Below are 22,439 nucleotides of genomic sequence, written 5' to 3'. Positions count from 1 at the left end.
ATCTATAGGCACAGTCCAAATTATATGATGCGCTTACAATGTGGGTAGAGTCCTTACAAGTGTTATTGCTTATGAAATGAGGGACAGGATAACCACGAAATCGGCCACTTAACAACGAAGCATGATTTAATCAAGGCGTCTCTGACTAAAGAAAACTTCCGAGACGTCAAGCAGCCGTTCTTTTTATCATTGGCGTACGAATTCTAAAGCGGCCGCAAGAACACATTCAGCTGAGACGGAACTCCGTAACTCGATTCAGAAAACAAACAGAAAAGCAACAAGACGAAGAAGTGACAAAATCAGTTGTCTCGTTCCAGTACACCGTGCGGCACTCGCAAAACACCTGACAACGTTCAAACAGCCTCAAGTTATTTGCTTATCGTGAACTACACGTTTTGAATTTCCAATGGCGAAAATTTCATTCTGTGTCGAAATAAGGATTGCGTAAGTCTCGCAATATGTCATCGTTGCAAGAAGACTGCAGGTCGTGTAAAGGTCAACCCAAATGTCTGTCTCTCCCCCCCCCCTCCCCTCTTTCTATGCCGCACCGTTACGCAATCTCCGTCGCGCCATTTCGATGCACTGCTGCTTAGTCGAGCACCAAGGCAATAGTGAAGTTAGCGTCCGCCTCGGTGCAACTGTGTGTGTTGCACGGCTGCTGACGAGATGGTAGCAGTTATTTATTTTACATGCTTACAGCTACACATATTAAACACCTTTCAATGAAAACAAGATTTCAACTGTATATACACACATTCTACTCGTGCCGATCTCCCAGTCGTTTGTCTGTAGTAAGTTCCGCTCATATTTAACTAAAAATCATTGGTGGAGAGCTTACACAATTTTGACCCGCGCGTGATTTGGTGGCTGCTTTCATTATTTCTCTTGTAAGTGTTTGCTTACATGATAAAGTATTTCATACATGGAAAGAATGTTTGCAGCTACTATTGCGACAGCTCGCAGCACGGTCATCAGGAATGTTCACATTGTGGTAGTGTTCCCACGCTGTTTCGTTCACTGTTACCCATCTATTCTATAAAACAGGGCGTCCAAACACGGACGCAAGAAGAAGTCAAGATACCACAAACGACTACTTTTTTTTACGGGCGAAGCTCCTTAGGGTGTGGGTCTGTCCATGCTCCGATGGTGTATGTAGCCACCGGTGGCACATATTCGAAAGAGTGGTCTTTAGAATGTCCGCTGAATGGCGGCACTTGTATGCGATGATGGCTGTACTTGGAGTGTTCACTAGATAGACGGACGGACGGGTGGACGAACGGACGGACGGACATACATACAGATAGACGGACGGACTGATGGGCGCACAGACAGACAAAGGGGCGTACGCATGGACGGATGGACGAACGAACAGACAGACAGAAACACGGACGCTCGAACAGAGGCAAGGACGAATGGATGGACATACGGAAGAACGGACGTACGGACGGGCGCATGGAAGGACGCACGGAAAGATGGATGCACCGGCGGTCAAACGGACGGACGGACACATGGACGGTTGCACGGATGGACGCATAGACGGACGGACTGACGAACGCTTCGCCCCACCAATCATCATTCACTCTGTGGATATGCTGTGATTTTTTCGCTTCAGCGTTTGTACGCTCCGTTTCTTGGGATGAATACTTATCAGTGAACTCTCTGCTATTCTAAACCCTTGTGTTCAAAACGTAAAAGTGACGTATGTGCTTAGTCGGGTTCACGGCTCAACACTTGACCGAATTCCCATCCACACGTACTGGAGCGCTGTCTGTTAAGCGGAGGTACACAGAAAAGCACTCGCAGAAATCGCTCTAAGCGCGCCGCCGGTCAACCGCGCCAGGCTCTGTCGCCGCATCAGCGTATCGTGCGCGTGTTCCGCCAACGATGTTCGCATCTAAAAAACGTCAAAGAAAAAAAGTCAAGGGGCAATTTTAAAGTATATGTTTGTAGGGCTTGTCAAGGAATGATAAAGATAAGAAGCTCTTGAATTTCATTATTTCATCTAGCCCCGACAATAACGCCAAAAGGCGAAACACGCAAACCTTCGAAGTGCCTACCCTTGGCACTACAAATACATTTGGAACACGTCACTCTATCCTCCCGACAACGAATTTTGACAAAGAAAATAGAAATATACCACCAAACTTGTTCCACCGTGCCATTTCCTACAGACTGAGTAGGTGTGTTCAGTCCGTAGATTTTTTTTTTTTTCTAACGCAGTGCACTTTCAGGGGCCTGGCTGTCGTGTGCTGCGCTCGCATGCTGTCTTCGTTGCCTGGCGTACCGCGCTGAAAACCACGTACCAAAACGGGAAAAAAGAAGGCAAGCGAGGAGGAAAGAAAAAATAAGAAGACAAGCAGAAATAAAGAGCGAGAAAAAAAATCACAGAAAATCTGGAAAAAATAAAAAGAAAGAAAGGAAGGAAGGAAGGAAGGAAGGAAGGAAGGAAGGAAGGAAGGAAGGAAGGAAGGAAGGAAAGAAGGAAGGAAGGAAGGAAGGAAGGAAGAAAGAAAGAAGGAAAGAAAGAAAGAAAGAAAGAAAGGAAGAAAGAAAGAAAGAAAGAAAGAAAGAAAGAAAGAAAGAAAGAAAGAAAGAAAGAAAGAAAGAAAAAGAGGAGAGAAAAAAGTGAAAATCGAAGAGAAACGAAAATTGCCGCCAAGCTGCACCGTTCCTTAAGTCTTCGCACCGCCATTGAAAAACTGCCATAATTTGTTTTTTTTTACTTATATTGCACCAATAGCAAGTAGTTGTTTTTGCGTAGTTATCATGACACATACGTTTTAGCTTGCGAACGATGCTGATGGCCAAAGTTTAAAGCTGCGCCTAACAAAAAAAAAACGAAATGAAAATAATTTATATCGAAAGAGAGAAGTGGCGAGCGAAACTTCATTGTATGTAATGGAAGTAATAGGCATTTAGTGTACTGTCTTACTTTCAATGTGAAATGCGTAAGAACACAAATGTCACGGGAACGTTTTTGAAAGTTGCAGTGCAACGCTTTTCGACGCTCCTTGAGGCGCACATAATTTCTCCAGAATGTATCATGATAGCGGAAAAACTGTAGCTTTCAGGTGATGCAGTCTAGCGTCCGCGAGGTTTTGAATAACTTTCACCTGGTGTTTGTGACCGCAAGTTTACTTGCGAGCATTGGCTTGTACGTGCTACTTGCATAATGCTGCTTATAGTCTGGTGTGGGACTCCATCTGGTTTCGTAATGTGCGCAGTTTTCAACTTAGAGTATGCATTTTTTTAACGACTATTACTGCGGTAAGGTTATGTGTGCATGTTTTATTTATTTTTGCTAAAATCTATGCTATTCTTTAAATAACCTTGTTTTGCAACTTCAACAATTTTCCTGTATGGTCTTAGGTTAGACAACTGATTTACTTATTTAAGCTGAGGTTGAAGTTGCTTATTAAGGGAATATTATTTACTAATAAAGGTTAACGTTAAACAATTTATTTACAATGTTTTACTTACTCCTGCTAAAGTGTGCGCTGCTGGATACTTTGAGGTGGGGCCAATCAAGCTGAATATATGTTGTTCTTTCTCACCTTCCTAACCGTATACCTCATCCGCAGTTTCTCGTGCTTTCTTTGAAAAATAAATAAACCATTGATTGATTGATTGATTGGTTGGTTGATTGATTGATAGATATGTGTGGTTTAACGTCCCAAAACCACAATATGATTATGAGAGAGGCCGTAGTGGAGGGCTCCGGAAATTTCGACCACCTGGGGTTCTTTAACGCGAACCCAAATTTGAGCACATGGTCCTACAGCATTCTCGCCTACACCGGAAATGCAGCCGCCGCAGTCGGGATTCGAACCCGCGACCAGCGGGACAGCAGCCGAGAACCTTAGCCACTAGACCACCTCGGCGGGGAAAATAAATAAATAAATAAACTTCAAGTCGCTGTACTTATATAAGAAAATCAGGACAGGTCAAACGAATGTCATCCCATCAGACATAATAAAAAATTCCTTTCTTGCCCATGTTAAAAGCAGTGCATTTATAAACTCTGAACAAAAAAAGGTCGATGCCCCCAGCACTTGGTTCCAAATCGGGCTATTCGTTAGTCTTTCGGATGCTCGTAACAAAACTCTGCGCATGCGCACTTGCTACGAATCGATGGAGTGCGTCAGCATACCCCCCCCCCCTCCCCCACACGATTCGCATCGGTGAAAAAAGAATAATAACAAAAAAAGATTTGGAAGCTGTATTTGGGGAACCGTTCTTATCTCAGGACTCACATCCGCACTAACGTTTCGCAATTTCGATAAAGCCCAGACGATGACGCAATCCTGCTTTAGGATAATATTGTTTGTGTCATGCTCACCCTTAGGTATAAATAGGAACGCGTTCTGCCGCACTTCTCTTTTTTTTCATCTCTCCTTGTTTTGATTGGACTCGTTCCTTATCGTACGCTTGGCTGACAGCGTGCCTCATTATTCCGTTATTGAAGAATATGCTTATCCGGATAAAGGCGTCCCACGGGGAGAAGAATCCGATGTTTTAATAAGGAAAAAAAAAGCCGGAGCCGGTTGGCCAGTGCGGTTCGGGTCGGTGCGTCCGACCGGGAGCGAATGATCTACGATGGCTCGTACAGTTTGCGTGATGCAATCTATCGAGGCGAGGTGGGATTCGTGGTCCGGCGTCAGACGCCCCCTTCCAAATTCGCCGGATCTGTCAGGGCGCAGCGATACGTGCCGCACAGAGTGAAGGTCACAGGTTACCGACCTTTCCTTCGACTCGAGTTTTTTTTTTTTTGCTCTTTCGTAATCGAACTAGATTAAACAAATTGTACGATGCAGAAGAGTGCAAACAAGTAAAGTCCTAAAAGAAGGAACTACTGAGAAAAAGGAGGGGGGGGGGCGCAAATTTATCGTCTACTGGGAACATTTGCTTCGATAGGAATTTCTTTTAGTTTTCTTGTAGCTCTGTTCCTACTGCACGCAGCACGCTTTCCGCACCTAACGTAATTTTTCAATGACCCCACGATTGGAGGCATGACAAGCTTTCTGCAGCCCACCTGATTTTGCACTGCCTTCGTGATCGGCCCATTTTTGACCAAACGATGATGTGATAGCGGCATCTAGGGATGTAACAATGTGTGACGTCACAGTGATGACGTCGTGTGTTGACGTCATCAAGTGATGATGATTTTCGACGTCATTGACAGGCGATTGTCACGTTTGACTAAGCATGGAAGGCGTCCGCATTAACGAATTACTGAATGCGAGTCTTCCACAAGAAAATATTCTCCACCAGTGCACATTCTTCTCCATTCTGAACTGTCCACATTACTCGTTCCACGTTCTAAACATTTTTGTATTTTTGCTATCTTTGTAACTTTTTTTCTACTGGCTGGATGACCTGCAAAGAAAAGTGCGAGACGAAACGTGTATGGCTTGCTAACCGCCGGCATTGAATGCTGCTACGCCAATTGGGCTTTTTGTTACGCAGCACAGTGAGGCAGTGAAGCACGCTCTACAGAAGCAAGAGCGAAAGTAGTATTGCGCACGGCATCGTAGATGGCTGTTGTACTCAGCGTGGGTTCCAGAGTACACTCAGTGAAGAACCTTATACCACCAATAATGTTTATTTCTTTCCGAAACAAAACACACCCATCTTGGTAGGAAGCGCAGCAACTATTACACAGAACACACAACACAAGCGCTTAATTTCAACTAAACGTTTATTGCAAACGTCAGAGTTTATAAATGGGGTGAAAGAGAAAAATAATAATAAAATGCAGACCTACAAAAAGCACACGTGCCAGTCTCGTACATTAATTATCCGTTATTATCTATCATCCCATCAAAAAAAAAAACAAAGTTCTTTCCGCGTGAGCTAGATAGAGGGTGCACTTACACACTCAAAATCGTCACGTGTCATTTCCGCAGCTTCTACTATCAAACGGGTTAATAAATTTCTGTGCCGATATAAGACGCAAGTGTTATCTAAATACGGCGCACAACCGCACCCCTTACAGTGGATCGCCAAGTGACCATCGAAGTGTGGTTGTGTGCCGTATTTCGATAACACTTGCGTCTTATATCGGCACAGAAATTTATTAACCCGTTTGATAGTAGACGCTGTGGAAATGACACGTGATGATTTTGAGTTTTTTAGTGCACGCTCTATCTCGCTCACGCGGAAAAAACTTTGTTTTTTGGATGGGGAGATAGATAATAACAGATAAGTAATGTACGGGACTGGCACGTGTGCTTTTTGTTGGTCTGCCTTTTATTAGTATTTTTCTCTTTCACCCCCCCCCCCCTTTATAAACTCTGACGTTTGCAATGAACGTTTAGTTGAAGTTAAGCGCTTATGTTGTGTGTTCTGTGTAATAGTTGCTGCGCTTTCTACCATGATGGATCCATATCAACTGGCCCGACACAATTTTTTATTGAATATACACCCCGTTTGAACAAGCAAAACAGAACAGCCTTGCGCCATCGTGGTGCACTCAGTGTTTCGCGGCACACTGAAGACACTAATTGATTACGGAGTTATTTTGGTTATTATACTAACTTTCTCGTAGTCACCCGTTCTACTATTGTACTATCGCCGGTGCTTATTAAAGGGAACTCATCCACTTCTTTTTACGTATGCGATTATTTTATACGTGTACGCACCAGGCGGAGCTAGTTTTCAGTTTCACATTTGCAGGGACGTGGCGAGCGTGCTCGCTGACTACTTACACTTGCGCATCCGCAAAGGTTGAGAATGACACAAAAGTGTCGTGCACGGGTTACAAGGTGTGACTTCTCAACGTTCATGTTGCCCGTCCTAAGGTGGAGACAGCTTCTTCAGGAGGTTAGCTCAACGACTACCTCTTCTGCTGGTTTTCGACTATCTCGATTGCAACAACGCCAACAGCCGCCGGCAGGTGTCGTTGCAAAACGTGCAGCTTTCAAGCGAGTGACAGGTGTCTTTGTCGCGCTTTCAAGTGGCTGCCTCAGTTTGCGCTCACAAGTTTTTACACTCTCTGTCACGCAGCAGTCAACCCGTCGCTGCGCGTCCATAACGTCAGGTATATTTGAGCATCTCCTTTTCGTAAAAGAAAATCTAAAATTAGAGTTCGCGTAGCTTACAAAAATCTAAGAAAGCAAGAATAATGAGGTGACGCGGCGTAAGCCTACAGAAAGGACAAGCCGCGTGTTCAAAGGAGCGCTCGTGGCATGCTTGAAACGAAGTCTCGTTTTCCGCCGTGCTACCATAGGCTCGTTCGCTGTTCGCCTAATAGGAGGTTCCTTCGTTGACGTCATGACGTTCCTCGACATTCTTTATGAGCGTTTCCTTGTGCGTTCTCTTTCCTTTAGTTGCACTGCTTTACGTGTAGCGCTCACAAGGTGTCTTACTCTCATTGCAGTGTCTCTTTCTTTATATTAGTTTTTTTTCTCGTTCAACTCTCTTTTTTTTTCACATGTCAAAAGGCAGGCGACGACTAAGGGCATATGTTCCTGACAAAAGTCTCCGCCCACGTCTACGCTTCAGACAAGGATGAACATTCTTCTTTTGAGCTCACCGTTTTTATACTTGTGTTTATACGTTAAGTTTCAGCAGTGATATAACCAAGAGAAGACAGTTACTCATTTATTTATTTATTTATTTATTCAAAATACCTTACAGGCCCACTGAAGGGCATTGAGTAAGGGGGGCATCAGTATACAAACAAAATAACAATAAAGGAGAAAAGCAGACGAAAAAATATATACATATATAAAAGATTACAAAAATCAAAAATCAAGGTGCAACAGCGTTATACAATGCTAGAGTGCAACGAATTCAGGTTGTCACGAAAGATTTCACGGTTACAAATGGATACAACATGATCGAGAAGACCGTTCCAATATGCAATGGCTCGAGGTAGTGATGATAAGTTAAATGCCTGCGTGTGACCATGAATGCGCATAAAACTACGGGCATTGTGAATGCGCTGGGAAGTGCGCGCAGGAGAATAAAGTGGCAAACAGTGAATTTCGTTACTATAAATGTACCTATGAAACAGACATAAAAGAGCAATGTTGCGGCGTATTTCTAGTGACTGAAATGCAAGGTCTTGTTTTATTAAGGTAATACTTGAATGATAGTCGTAGTTTCCGGAGATGAATCTCGCTGCCCTATTCTGGACGGCTTCCAACATACGTACCAAGTAATCTTGATATGGTGACCATGTGGATGATGCATACTCTAGCTGTGGGCGAACATAAGTAATATATGATAATGCGCGTACGTTAGAAGGAGCGTTGCGCAAGTTTCTGCGCAACGCTCCTTCTTGCGTTGGGTTGTGCGTAAACTGCATGTATCCAGTATACGCACAACCAATATATACATATCTTTAAAATGCTCGCAACATATCGGCTCATAAAGAATCGAACCATGGATACATAATGCTCTGTGATCTCTAAAATAAGGGTGTTTACACATAACGACCAACGACCAAACACATTGGTATGCATTATACAACAAACCCTAAGCAACAAGGAGAAAAACCAAATATATCATTATATGTTTTATTTGGTGTTTACCTTTCTTGTTTTACCTACCTTTGGTAACAAGGTATTCTAGATGTTCTGGCATTGTGTCATTGTTTCAGCCCTTTCTTTTTTTACGTGTGCGTGGTGAAGTTCTACGATACGAGAGAAAGACACGTTTACTTGTTTGGTCGCTAAGTGCGCTTAGCCAGCGCACTTTCCTAATGTTCTCACGTCTAGCTTTGAACAAGCCCGACTGCTTCGTTTCCAAAACGAGTATATCGGTGTGTTTCTGTAAAGTCGCTCAATCGTCGCGTCTTGGCCTCTTTCGCTTCTTTGCATTTTCCGTGAATTTTTTTAGTCTAAATAAAATCGCTTAATCGAAAGAAAATTGCAGTTTCAGAAAAGCTGACTGTGTAATCACGCATGACATACGCGAAGTACAATTTATCATACGGAGCTCTAGTATAATATCTGGGGTTTCATGTTCCGATATCACGATACGATTGCGAGGCACGCTGTTGCGGGAGATTTGGGATCAATTTTTACACGCTGGTGTTCTTTACTGTGCGAATCAAAGTGCACCAATGCTATTTTTTCACCACCCACCCCGCACTCCGTCGAAATGCGGTTGTGGCCTGGAATCCAACCCGGGCCGTAAAGTGTAGCAGTGCGAACCCTCAGCCAACTAAGACATCATGGCCGGTGGTGTAGAAACATGAGCAAAATGAAGTAGCCACTTGAAGAATTATCAATTGTAAAAATAAAAAAGCACACAGTCCTTGTTCTTACTATTGTATATTTACTCGCACATTACTAGTACTGGTTAGATTATGGCTAAGTGCTAACCTGGTATAGGTAATGTTTCCTAACTTCAGGCTAACTATTAGTCAATGTTAGCAGTTTGCATCTATTCGATCTGATGACATATAAATTATTGACGATACACCTGTGTTACTATGCCTTCGGCGCTATCCTTTCTAGGCTGCACCCACTACGATGTCACTTTTCAAAAAATATTTGCCTATCTTTTTCTTTTCTTTTACCTGATTCGCCTGTCTTGTGGAGCTCACAGAAGAAACCTTTTTTCACGCTTTCACGATGCGAAATGACAAGGACTCAACGCGAACAGGACGCACTTGTTCCTACTACAAACGCTTTCGGAAAAAGAAAAAGAGAGAAAAGAAACGTGGTCGAGTTTCTGTTTCCAACGGCTGGCAAAAACAATACCGGCAGCGTAGTTTATCGGGTACTCGAATTCCTCCCGCCGTACTTCGTATCTCTACAGGTGTACTGTTGCTGTTTTTCGCCGCCGTGACGGCCGTTTTTGTTTTCCTGCGTTCGTTTATTTTTGTTTCGCCTATGTTTATAGGTTTGGTAGGTTTACTGTTTCAGCTAGTGTTTTTTTTTTCCTTGTTCATCTTCGCTCACACAGGCGCATTTCCAGACTTTGTATGTTTGCACACTTCTATCCACTCAGCCACAGTACAATGTCTGGGCCATAGAGAATGTCAAAATCTCTCATGCTTGTTCTTCTTATGTGGTTCATGAGTGCTTGATTTTTTTCTATCTATCTATCTATCTATCTATCTATCTATCTATCTATCTATCTATCTATCTATCTATCTATCTATCTATCTATCTATCTATCTATCTATCTATCTATCTATCTATCTATCTATCTATCTATCTATCTATCTAACTTTTCCATTTCCTTTCTTTCTTTTTTTTCTTTCATTCGTTCGTTCTTTGTTTAGAAAGCTCTACTCGTTGCTATTTTCTTGTCTCAATAAACAGTGTGAACCTTGGCTCCGCTAACATTGCCAAGGTTCGCGTACGGTCTGTTTCGTTTTTTTCCTCTCATACATTCAGCAAACGCTCGCAATTCACATCTCCCAAAGAAACAAAAAAAAAAAAACAAACAGGCGCAAAGAACACAGAAAAGAGAAAGTGAGACGTGAGAGGCTGCATTGAGAGAAAACACTGGGTAGCCTTATTTTGTTTTGTTTTTCCCAGAACGGAAACTGTAGTTCATAGGTGTAGTTCATAGGCATAGCACCACAAACAAGGAACAGTAAAAGTGGGGAAACACAGGGCAGGGAAAGGATATTGTGGGGAGAAAAAGAAGCAAGAACATGGACCTGACGATGGATAAGCTGGGTTCCGGAATTCGCAGCCAGATCCCCGAATTCCCGCAAGGTCTCCATTTGTCTCGAACGCAAGCGCTGAAATAAGGCGTGCGCAAGGTTTCTGCCAGATGTGCCTGTCGTTGAAAGCTGGGACAAAAGCGGCTTTGTGGATTGACTTGCCTCGTCTTCATGCGCGTCCGCCTGCTTGTTTGGCGTTCCATGTGCGCTAGGTGCACAAGCCTGCCTGCGGCGCTTTTTGTGCGGTCTCGCAGTTCTTCGACTCAGCTTTTTTTTAATGTTTTTTTTTTGCCACCCGCTAACCCTCGATGACTACAAAGTCTTTTCGTAGAGCGTTATGGCTTCTACGGTCGCGTAAGTGCCTCGTACATTTTGAAATAGTTACTTGAGTGAACTTTAATTTGGCGTTTTATTCAACTGCCAGGCGTGGTAAATGGGTAGTACACGACTTTTATTAATGTTTGTGATTGTAGGCTCCCGACAGACTAAGGAAACGGCTAGCTTTTAAAAACAACTATCATGGCGGTATGTCTACGGATCGCTTGCGTACAGGAGGGACGTTGAATGTGGTTGGTGGAGCTTGCATTACCGAACATTGTCCTTCAGTTAGAAATATCAAAATATGTTTTCTTGTAGTAAGAACGCCAGAAGGTTAAGGTTAAGGATGCGGAACATGGGAGAGGCCTTTGTTCTGCAGTGGACGTAGTCAGGCTGATGATGATGATGGTGATGATGATGATGTTGATGATGATGTTGTTGTTGTTGTAAGTAGCCGGCGGAATTTGCAGGCAATTGCCCTGCCCGCTTTCCTCTTTGCTAACTGTAGCTAATGTCCTTTGTTTGTTTTTTAACTAAGCGCGAGCAGGCTTTTAAAATAAAAATCGTGCATAGAGTGACGTAAGCCTGCATAAGACGACGGCCTTTGTGCTCTAAACGTAAAAGTGTTTATTTCAATTTTTACCGAAAAACAAAACAAGGCAGAACACCGTGGACATCTTTGTACTTTCACGATTGTGTGAGCGAGTGTGACTGAGAGTGTAAAGTATACTCAAGATTGCCAGAAGAAGGTACATAACGGCGCTTTGCTTCTGCACAGGACAGAAAGTACACGACCCTAGAGCTGACTAGCGTTTGTGTCGTGTACTTTCTAAGGCATGCTGGAATTCCAAAGTCTCCTTAACTAAGCCTTATTAACCAAGGTCAAATAAGGTTGACTACTCTTCACACGGGACGGAATAAAGCGGAGAAAAATATGGAGATAGTGCTAAGAAATCCACCAGTAATTCACACCGACAGCGCTGTATAGCAGTTCTCTGTCACAGGTTGATGCAATGAGTTCTACATTCCGCCCTGCCTAATTGTTATACATGTTTGCGTGCAATCGAACTGGTGTTTTTTTTTTCTCTTTTCGTTACGTCATGCCAAGCAATGACGAACGATAATCTAATTACGGTAACCAAAATCTTGTTTTATCCTCTTCCGACGCGCGAATACCGAGTAAGGTAAGGTGCTTGGTCGAATTAAACTAAGTTGGCGTCGATTGTGGACGCCACACTTTTGCAAGGCAGTGTTAATAAAGAAGGAACGATTGCGTAATGGAAGCCAAACTAGAAGAAAAAAAATAAGAACATATGAGCTGGGTCTTGAAAGAGTAACCGAAGACAAAATGCGAGGCAGACCGAGCAAACAGTGGGTAAAAGTGAAAGACCACACAAGAGGCTCGGTGTCTCTCGGGTGGCAACTGTCGCTACCGTCACGCTCTGCGTCGGTGGACCTCCGGTTCGGCAGCGCTAGAAGACGATGTCGCTTGCTTGCTCAGCACCGCATTAGCAGACTGTCGCAGTTCGCATTGCACGGAGCGCGCAGTTTTCTCGTTCGACGACAAGCGTGTGAGTGCTCCTTCTCAAGACAACCGAGAATCGAAGAACCTGCATGTTGTGTCTCTGGCGAATGCGTCTGCTTCGTCTTTCTAAATATTACGTTTATCTGGTGTTATTTCTAAAGCGAAGCATTGTTATTTTCAAGCGAAGCTTTGATAACTCGCAGGTTTGGGAGTCGTGCGCTGAAATTATGAACATGGTAAAAGGGCGCGGCACGTATCACGCATGAGGCGTGCGAACCCACAACTCATCAGTCCCCAGTAGAACCAAAAAGGATCAAGCAATAAAAGAGGCGCAGTACGTAACACGGACTGGAAAAGAGAAGGATAACGCAGGTGCATTTTTGGCACCAACTAGCCCGAATGGCTGTTTTGCTACAGTACGCGATGAGCGTACAGAAAGGCGACCGTCGAAGTGACGATGAAAACATTTCTGTATTGAAGTGCGAATGCGATTGGGAAGATCCTTGCTTCAAGACTCCTATGACAACCTCGGCGATAGCCCGGGCCTGCCGGAATGATCTCGGGGACGCCTTCGCAGGGGATGTCTTCCCACTGCTTTGATCTCCGGGTGGAGTGGCGGATTGGTGGAACGGGAAGAAAGTAGGCAGCGGTGCGCTTTGAGGGGAAGTGAAAAGTTGGAAGACGGCTCCATATCCTGGATAGGTGTCGGTAGTGAGTTCGCCGGTAACATGCCTGTTTGTAAGCGCTGTTTTCCGATGACTGATGTCTCAATTGTGGGCTCGTCGGTGATCATCCGTTTCTAGTGAAGCAATCTGACCTCTTACCGAGATGACTTGCCGAGATCATTGCAAGCTGCCGCATTTCTTTCCTGCTTGGGTATGAACGCCTGACCGTGTCGTAGTTGCCTGTGCCAACTGAAGCGCCGTGCTGCCAAGTACGATGTGACGAGAAAGAAAGAAAGAAAGAAAGAAAGAAAGAAAGAAAGAAAGAAAGAAAGAAAGAAAGAAAGAAAGAAACAAATAAAGGAAGAAAAAGAGAGAAAGAAAGAAAGAAAGAAAGAAAGAAAGAAAGAAGGAAGGAAAGAAAGAAAGCCTCCGTTTTCATGATAAAGGGCGGGCACCTGATTTATTTATTTTTTCTTGCTCGTTGGGTGGAAGAGCAGGACGATAAGAAGAACCAGATGGAAAGAGAGGGAGGTTGTGGAGTTTGTGTATGAGCTGCATCTGCAACGCAGAGCTATGAAACAGATTTCGGCAGGTTGGTACGTTCTAACCTGGCCTATATTTGCACATTTTTGTTGAAATGAAATATGTGACCGCTATAGGAATCGAACGGGCCGCTTTCTGGACGAACGCCGCGATGACCTTTCCGCTAAGAAATGATCCCTGCAGTTTTTTTGTTGTTGTTGTTTACTGCTGACCAATTATAACAATGCAGTATATTCGTTTGGTGGGAACACATGCATACCGTCTGCTTAGAAGGAGAAAGCTGCGGAGATGTTGTAAATTATCGCCTACATTTCCAACCTTTTCTCGGCTGGCAGAGCAGTAAAACTCCGGGACGAAACATCATGATAAAATTACCGCCGTTCTTGCCTTGGTCAACGAATTAGGGAAATGCGGTTCTTTGACTACTGAAATGAATAAACCCCTAGAAAGAACCACTGTAGACATACATAGAAGGAAGGCGCCGAGTGTACGGTGCACCAGCTAGTTGAATAAAGATGTTCTGAGGCTGCGTACTTTCGCAAATGTTTGCGCCTTGACTCGTCAGAGTTATCGTCGTGGTGGACCGTGTAAGTCCGTCTAATCCCTTTAAAGCTTCGGTAAGGCAGTTTTGAAGTGTCTGGAGTTCTCTCGAGTAATTTATTCGTGGGGTTAGTGTAGAAAACTGGCTCAGAAGCTAGGAAAAAAAATTTTGCAGTTTGCCGCATCAGCCTTAAGAGGATACAGTGCAGACGCATGCCTAATCTCTTGCGGTGGTTGTCAGCTGCTTGGAAAGACAGGATGAAGCCACGTTCGACAAGAAAGAACATTCCGGCGTAAAGCAGCGACAAATACAGGAAAAGGACGACGAATCGCTGCACTAGCAAATAAATTTGTGTGCCGTTGTCTGTTCTCGTCGTTGATTTTTTTCTGGGAATCCTTCTTAGAATGTGCAGCTCAGACGCTCAGACAAAATTTATTCTCAGGTGCCATGTTGGGAACAAACTTTACCAACGTTGTTTCCTACGAGTGGAAGTAACGTTTCGCTAAGTTTAACTGTCGCACCCGACCCATAGTGCGACCATGGTCGCCGTCACACAATGTGCTCCCAGAGAGAGTGACGCCTCCCTGCATGAAGTGAGGCTTCAATGTAGATTTGAGTAGAACACGCTTTCCAGGGTTTAGTCGAAAAATAACTCTTTATTAAGTTGATTCGTTCTTATTATTTTCGTATAATTCTTTCCCTTTCTCCAGCGTGGGACAGTGGAACGGGCTTTGCCTCGGTAAACTTCCCTGGCTTTAACTCATGGCCTGACTGTTTCGATGAGCAGCGTTCACCACTACTCGTTCATTTGTGTCTTTTTAAAGCTCCGAGGCGACGACTAGCACCATGCCACGACTACACACGAGAACCAATGCGTGTGTGTGTGTGTGCATGTACACATGCAGATGCAAAATTTATTATTTATATTCGGAGCGAGGGGGTCGGGTTGGACTGCCCAGCCTTCTCAATGGCTACACCAACGACCTCAACTGGAGCAGCCGACCACTGCAGACCTAAGTAACAAACTCTGGTGGTGGTTTTGTCGCATAATCGTGACAGTATCTTCGTGACATATTGTTAGCGCCGGTGGTTTTGTCACACGGCCGTGACAATAGAAGCAGCATTGGCGTTCAAAATTGAACTCTTTACTGGCCCAATTCTGGACGAATAGCGCGTAAAGAAATTTCAAGGTGCAACGATAGTCGTCGATCTTCGAATAATCTGGCGAGTGGTAAAGCGGACCGGTATTCACACATTTGGCATAGAAAAATCCAGCGTTATCGTTAATGGTCGTGTTGGTTCCAGAATAAGATCTATTGTTTAGGTCAAAGTCGAAGTTTATTTCACCAGACAGATTCTGAATAATCTTCAGGGCTAGAAGAGGCAGCCTGACTTTGTCCCTGAAAACTTTTTGCAATTGGCAGCCTACGACCTTAAAAGTACGAATGGACTTGTAAGATCATACTTATACAAACTGCCGTTTCTTACAGTATTAATGTAAGAAACGGCAGCTTGGATTTTATCAAGTAATAGCAATAACATACAGAGAGTCACATTGAGAGTTCGCATTTAAAGGGGTACTGACACCTTTTTTTCGAAGGCGAGTTTACTCTACCAAGCGAATCTTCTGTATACAGAGATGGCTCTCAGCAAATGCTGATAATATAATTTATTTTGATATTAAAGTCAGTTTTCTCGTGATGCTCCTACCGACATCAACACTATTTTGACGTCGGGTGCGCTGTGACACAGGCTGCCTCATCCGGCACTATAGGGCGCTGACTTTAGCAATTTCTCGGCAGCACACCGACTCTATCTGCGTACAGGTGACACCCCGCAGGGGCACCTACGCAGGTTACGATATAATGTTCACGGTTTGCGACAAACAAAATCTTCTCATCCCGCATATACGCAGTGCGGCTGCATAAAAATCAGCGGGACAAAGCGTGCATACATGCGCTGTCACATCTGCGCCGAGTACGAATAATTTAAAGCAACTCGCGCCATCAGAAAGTAACACCAACGATACTGACATCCGACGAACGCTCGGAAGATGCCCGTGCAAGAGCAAAAAAAAAACAAAAAAAAACACTTAATTCTGACTATTCAACGTTTCCGATGCGCAGGCCCTCTTGCATGGCGCTATCGATATCAGACGACTCTTCTGACGAACTTGCGAGAGGGTAGAATGCGAAACGGTTAGCGGGGTCTGCAAGCTCGGCATCCTCCTCTCTGCCGAAATTGTTGCTGCCGTCCGAGCCGGTATAGACAAATATTCGTCCATTGTTTGACGGCGCGACAGTTGCCACACGTGCAGCGCGTAGCAGACGACGAGGGCGCTACGCGTGCACGATGATACGTCACGAAAACGTCCGCATGCACAGCCCACCGTCTGGTGGCGCTGCTGATACTATGTCGTGACGTCAGGGTACAGTAGGAACCGAGACTAGCTTTTAAAAACACGCTGTAAATAATTTTTCAGGGTGCACTCTCGCTTGCCGGTGCATTTTATGGGCTATTGGAGACCTAGTCCATCATTTGACGCAAAAAAAAAGTGAAAAATTTCACGTCAGTACCCATTCAAACGTTTAGTACAGCATAGACAACTCTGTAATACAAAAAAGGTACAGAAAGTACAGATATTTTACGGAATAACAATACCGCGTAATGATCAAAGACAGGATATTGAAAATATATAAAAATGTGGTATGACGTGATAAGCTAAAGTTTGCATAGTCAAGACATACCAACGCGAGGGCTACAACATATACGCAAAATATTCACGCAACTGCCGTTTACGTTGTGCGCGCCACCATCTTACCGGCAAATTCTAAAATAATCAGAAATGTTCCCAGACAGTTGGGTGCTCTTTCCACAAGGCAGTGGTTTCACGTGTAACGGGCCAGTTACATCAACATGAAAAAAATGCACCCGTGGTAATAATACACTTTCGGGTAAAGCAACACTCTTGCTGTTCTGTCTATCCCTTATTTTCCTTATCCCTTATTCAGGGTAGCAAACTGGCGTGCGTCTGGTTGGTCTCCCTACGTTTACGTTTCCTCGCCTCTTTCTCTTTTTTTCTCCGTCTTTTTCTAAGAGACCTAGCTTTCTCTGGTACGAGTCGAGAGAATAAAACGCAACGGTGGACAATAAAACATTTGGCGTTCTCAAGGCACGGGCTACATTTGAAGCTGACCGCATTGCCAATGAAACTCATCTCCAGAATGAGCCTGTTTGAAAGTAGAGACAATGAAAGAAACACTGAAGCTCAGCTTTCAAGCAGATTAGGCAATAAGCCATTTGTAAAATGAATAGTGTACCTTTTTTCTCCTCTCTCTCTCCCCCTCTCTCTCTCTTGAAACGGACTCACTCCTATAGGGTTTCATGTACCTAATTGAGCCATGACAGAACGGTGAAGAAGATGAACAGAAGAGGGCTAAGAACTCAGGAACAGGCAAGGGAGGAAGAGAAAAAAGAAGACATGATGGCAGTCATGTAGCCTCAATAAACTATCGGAGGCGCACGGCATTCGAAGACCTTTACAATTCTGGAGATTCATTTCATTGACAATGCTGGGACAGCTTCAGATGTACAGCGCGAGTGATCAGCACAGAAATATTGCTCCAACGAATGACCCAGTATGCTGCCATAATGAGAATTTCGAGTTTACCCGAAAGTGCGTTTGGTCCAAGGAGTTTTGAAAAACTTGAAAGAGCTTGATCTTCGTCTTCAAGAGTATAACGCGATAGTGTAATTGGGCCTATGATTGCCGACCCTTCAGTGAAGAAACTGGAAACAGGAGGAGGGGGGGGGGGGGGGGGGGGGTTGGTGCTTACATTGTCACAGGAAGACACAAAATCAGTTTTCCTTGTTGCGGTATCTTCCGGATAAACCCATTCTTTCTTTATTATTGCGGCCTCTCGAAGTAGTACTTGAGCTGTCCACATGCTATTCGCAACACTTCATGTTGCTCAAAAATGTCTTCGTAAAGGTTGTCGCACGAATTCACGTGGAAGTTCAGCTAAAGGAGTCAAAGCCCCTCGCAGTTAAGCCACCTTAGCATCTCTGGATAGACTGGATAATCGGCCTTTGTCGGAACAAAGGATTTTGGATCATTGGCCGAGCCCATTCTCAGCCCAGAAGGCTTTGAAACCTTTGCTGCGCTTTTTGCGGACAACTGGCCTCAGAGACAGACTTTAGTGTATTATACTCTTTGATGTTGCCTTTTCTCTGTCGCATTTTTTTGGTAATTTCTCTCTCTCTCTCTTCGCCACATTTCTTTTTAACATCTTTTATTCCCCTCACCCCTTTCCACAGCACAGGGTAGCCAGCCGGTCTAAGAACTGGCTAACCTCCCTGTATTTCCGCTTAAACTTTCTTCCTCCTCCTCTTCCTTAGCATCGCTTCGTGCGTGCGATTCATGTGAACTTCGTGTTCCGTTGCGTGACGCTCGTTATTTCGCTGTGCGTTTGCTCACGCAATAACATCAAACCGGAGGCTGTGTAACGAATCCGGGACAGATAGGTGTCCCGACGAGAACGTTGAGGGACTCGGGACGTTGTACGAAAAGTCGTGACAACCCCGCAAAATCTGGGACGGTTGGTAACTAATGGGACCCCGTGCGCGTCACCTTGAACCGTGCCGCAAAGAAAAGGAACGTTTGTAGGCTTAACATCGGTCGTTTCAAACTATTGCAGAATACCTACTTGCAAGTACACTTGCGAAGTGTCCCACAATTATTCGGACTCGCTCGCTGGATTCCGTGCCGACCGGTTGTGCCCTCGCGATCTCCGACGACAGTGCAGCTCTGGCCGACTGGGTTGGTCCTATAGCCACCTCCTGACGCCGGTCCCCGACGACGACGACAGCGTAGCTCTGGCCGACTGGATTAGCCCTACGCCATCTCGTGTCGCCGACAAGAGCTCTCGCCAGTGGTGCCCCGTCCTCGGACTCCTGCAACCGTGTCCATCTTCCCTGTCTTCTCCTTACTTCCGTCGTTCGCTGTCCCTGCGCCTCGCTCTCTCCTTCCTCTCTCCCTATCTCTTTACCTTTTAATGCTATCCTTTTAATCCCTTTTCTACCCCCAACCCTCGTGAGCTACTGTTCAGGTGTCCTCCCCGTGAGAGATAGTTACGGGATTCAGTTTTCTCTTCTTTTCATTTAAAATCACTTCCCCACCCCTTCCCATAATTATTCCTTCTGCAAATTGGCGAACCTGGGGTGCCACAGCCGGTTCGCGCGTTAGTTTGTAGCGCTGGAATTTGGACATTCTTTCATGGTCTGCGGCATGCTGTGATTGGACACTACTTTGTCAGCGCTATGAAAAGAGGTATCATCAGCCGAAGAGGTCATGTTAAGCCCCTACGATTAATTTAAGGAGAGGTTTGTGCCTTCGCATGGCCCCGGCTACTTCTCCTTTCTTAAATAATAATTTGCATCATCAAATCTTCATTAACAGCAGAAGGATGCAAAATTCACACAAGAAAATGCCTGTTCACTAAACACAAGAAATGTCATAAAAAATGTTCACGCGTCTTATTGTTGACCGGCGCTTCGTCGACGACCAACCGGAGTGACGCTTATTACGAATGAAACTCATTTCGCCGAGCGAGAATGCGCTTTTCTACGGCATAGACCTAAATCTCGTTGTTGCGAAACTCAGCAGCGTGGTTATTGCATCGCTGTTAGGCGCAATCTCCTTTCGAATTTCACGGACGTGCTTTTGGAGGACTACAGGCCTACGTGACCACCTTTAACTTTTGTGTAGTGCCACCGCTGGATACGCGTCAGCCCATTGACTGACAATTCTCTTCTTTTTTCTCTTTCTCTTCTCTTTCCTCTCTTTCTCTATTTCATCTTTATGCCCCCCTTCCCATTCCCCCAGCGTAGGGTAGCAAACCGGGCATGTGCCTGGTTGACCTCCCTGCCTTCTTTCTTATTGTTCATCTCCCCCCCACGGACGTGTTGATGTGCCTGCTCTCGCGTTCTGTGTCGTTCGAGTTTGTTTTGGTGTTCGTACTCTCTTTCAGTTTATTGAAAGAATCTTGATCTTCACTGGCCGTCTCTGCATAGAATTTCTCCCCCATCCTTACTTTTTTTTTTCGCAAGCGTAACTATTGCCTCCCCCCCCCCCCCCCATATTAAGATTCCGGAGCAGTATATAGTTTCTTTGCGGAAACTCAATTTCTACAACCGCCTTCTTTTCCGCTATCTTCAACCACTCTGTTCGCAGTTGTTGGTCGAGTAGTCATTACATATTGTCGTCGGTTCAGACCATATATTTCTGTTGCTCTGCTCCGCGTGTTTCTATTATTTATTTACTTGTGAAGCGTTCCCTTAACAATGGGTGCATAAGTTAGTATTGTTGACGAGCTGTCGGTTTGGCTTCTATATATTCCATTGTGCTGCTTTAGGAGGCCGGATGATGCTATATTGGTGCTCACGCGATCAGGGTTGTGCCATTCTTCTTTAATAGCACATATATATATCAAAATTATAACGAAACATTATTTATAAGCGGGCTTGCTTATATGCTTCCTTTTCTTTAATTCGAAAGTTTGCATAATGGTGTTTAGACGATGGCGTTCAAGACACTGCGATCAGACTCAACTCCGTTTTTAAGTTATAAGGCAAAAAATACTTGTTTATTTAACTGCGTTCGGAAGCGCTCTGCCGTCACTTGAGCGTCCCCGCGTCCCTCGCTCGCGCTCGCGCTCTTCTTCTTCTTCGTTTCCTTGTCCCAGCCCAGAACGTGAAAAATAATCAACAATGGCATGCACTTGTATGTGTACATATTCAAAACTTGTCAAGTGGTACAAAACGCAAGACGACACAAATGGCTGGACAAAGTGGTTGCTCATGCCCGTATTCACAAACGCTCCTCGACCCGACTTCCACCCTTCACTTGACACAGTTGAGCAGTGCGCCACCGCTCGGCTGAAAATGACGCTGCGCTATTCAAGAGTCGCAGCAGATTATTGCTGATATGCAGTGACTTGCCGTGTCTAAAGGAGGCGCTCCCATCGGCTTTCTCAAGTGAAGGAGAAGCGTTGAGGGAAGGGACGTTCTAGAATACGGGGGTCAGTTTAGGCTCCGCGAATCACAGTGACGTCCACGCGATCGCGCTTTGAACGGTCAAAAACGACAAGACTACATAGTCGTGACACCTGCTTCCTGAAGGCCGAGTGACCACGCAGAAACGCAATATCATTCACATTGTCACGTGGCGAGCCTGAACACTGACGTTCTGTCTTAAGCTCACGACAGTTAAGCAAATAATGTTTCATGTCGCCACGGCACACACTAAGGCCACATATATTCTGGCGATTTGTGACGTGATGTGGTGATATCATCGCGTGATGGTAGTTCTCTGCATCACTCGCATCGGACTCGCCGAAGCTCACTTTTTGTCTTTGATGAGGCACGTAAGCCTTTTACCTAAGAGAAAAAAAAAGCTACAAAAGACGTATATACTCAGTAGTTCCGAATAAAGGGGCCCTCGAGTATTTATTAAACAGAAGCGACATCATTCCTTCATCTCGCAGAGGGCCGGGTGCTGCCGGGATAGATGTTGACGTTCGGTTAAAAAAAAAAAAACGCAACGAGCGAATGATGCCTACTTTCCCAGAATGATAGAATAAACGCGCCGAGAATTTGACTTTTGTACGAGTACTTGAAACATCGTCTCTGTGATGCGTATAGAGGGAGCCGTCGTTTCCTGAGATTAGAAAGCGCGCTCGACCGATTGCAACGCCGGTACAAATCGCGTTGCACTTAAGACCGCGCCAAGGCCACGAAGCGGATCCAATTCGCCCCTAGCTGTGTGCAATGTTGGCAAAGCGATGGGTTGCGGGCCAGTGCGGCGCGTGTACAAATAAGAACGCGTGCAAGGGATGGCTGCCGATGTTTTTCAGTGACCCTGAAGCGCTGAAACAGCTTCAACGTATTTCGTTCTGAGGCTGAATATTCAGTGACCCTGCAAAACATGTGAAAAATCAATTTGATTGGCTGACAGCTTTCTGAATTGATATATTACTGAGTTACTGACCGCATTACTATTTCCTACAAATTACTAAACTATAGGAAGGGATTGAGCTCGGAGAATAGGTCTTCATTTGTGTGTAATGTAACTGGAAGACAGAGTGATTCGATTAGTGTCAATTAAATTGAAATTATAATCACCTGGTTACGTTGCTTCCACATGCATTAGGTTAACAC

General features: G+C 44.7%; 1 protein-coding gene across 3 annotated transcripts in view; it reads left to right on the top strand.

Moving 5' to 3' along the window:
* LOC119161551 (uncharacterized) overlaps positions 1–22,439 on the top strand; it is a 341,964-nt gene that overhangs the window by 300,849 nt on the left and 18,676 nt on the right. The window lies entirely within an intron of this gene.

The sequence above is a fragment of the Rhipicephalus microplus genome, chromosome 3 (assembly GCF_043290135.1).
Source record: "Rhipicephalus microplus isolate Deutch F79 chromosome 3, USDA_Rmic, whole genome shotgun sequence".
Classification (NCBI taxonomy): Eukaryota; Metazoa; Arthropoda; class Arachnida; order Ixodida; family Ixodidae; genus Rhipicephalus; species Rhipicephalus microplus.
The sequence above is the reverse complement of the archived record's forward strand: the minus strand, read 5'-3'. Positions and strand labels throughout refer to the sequence as shown.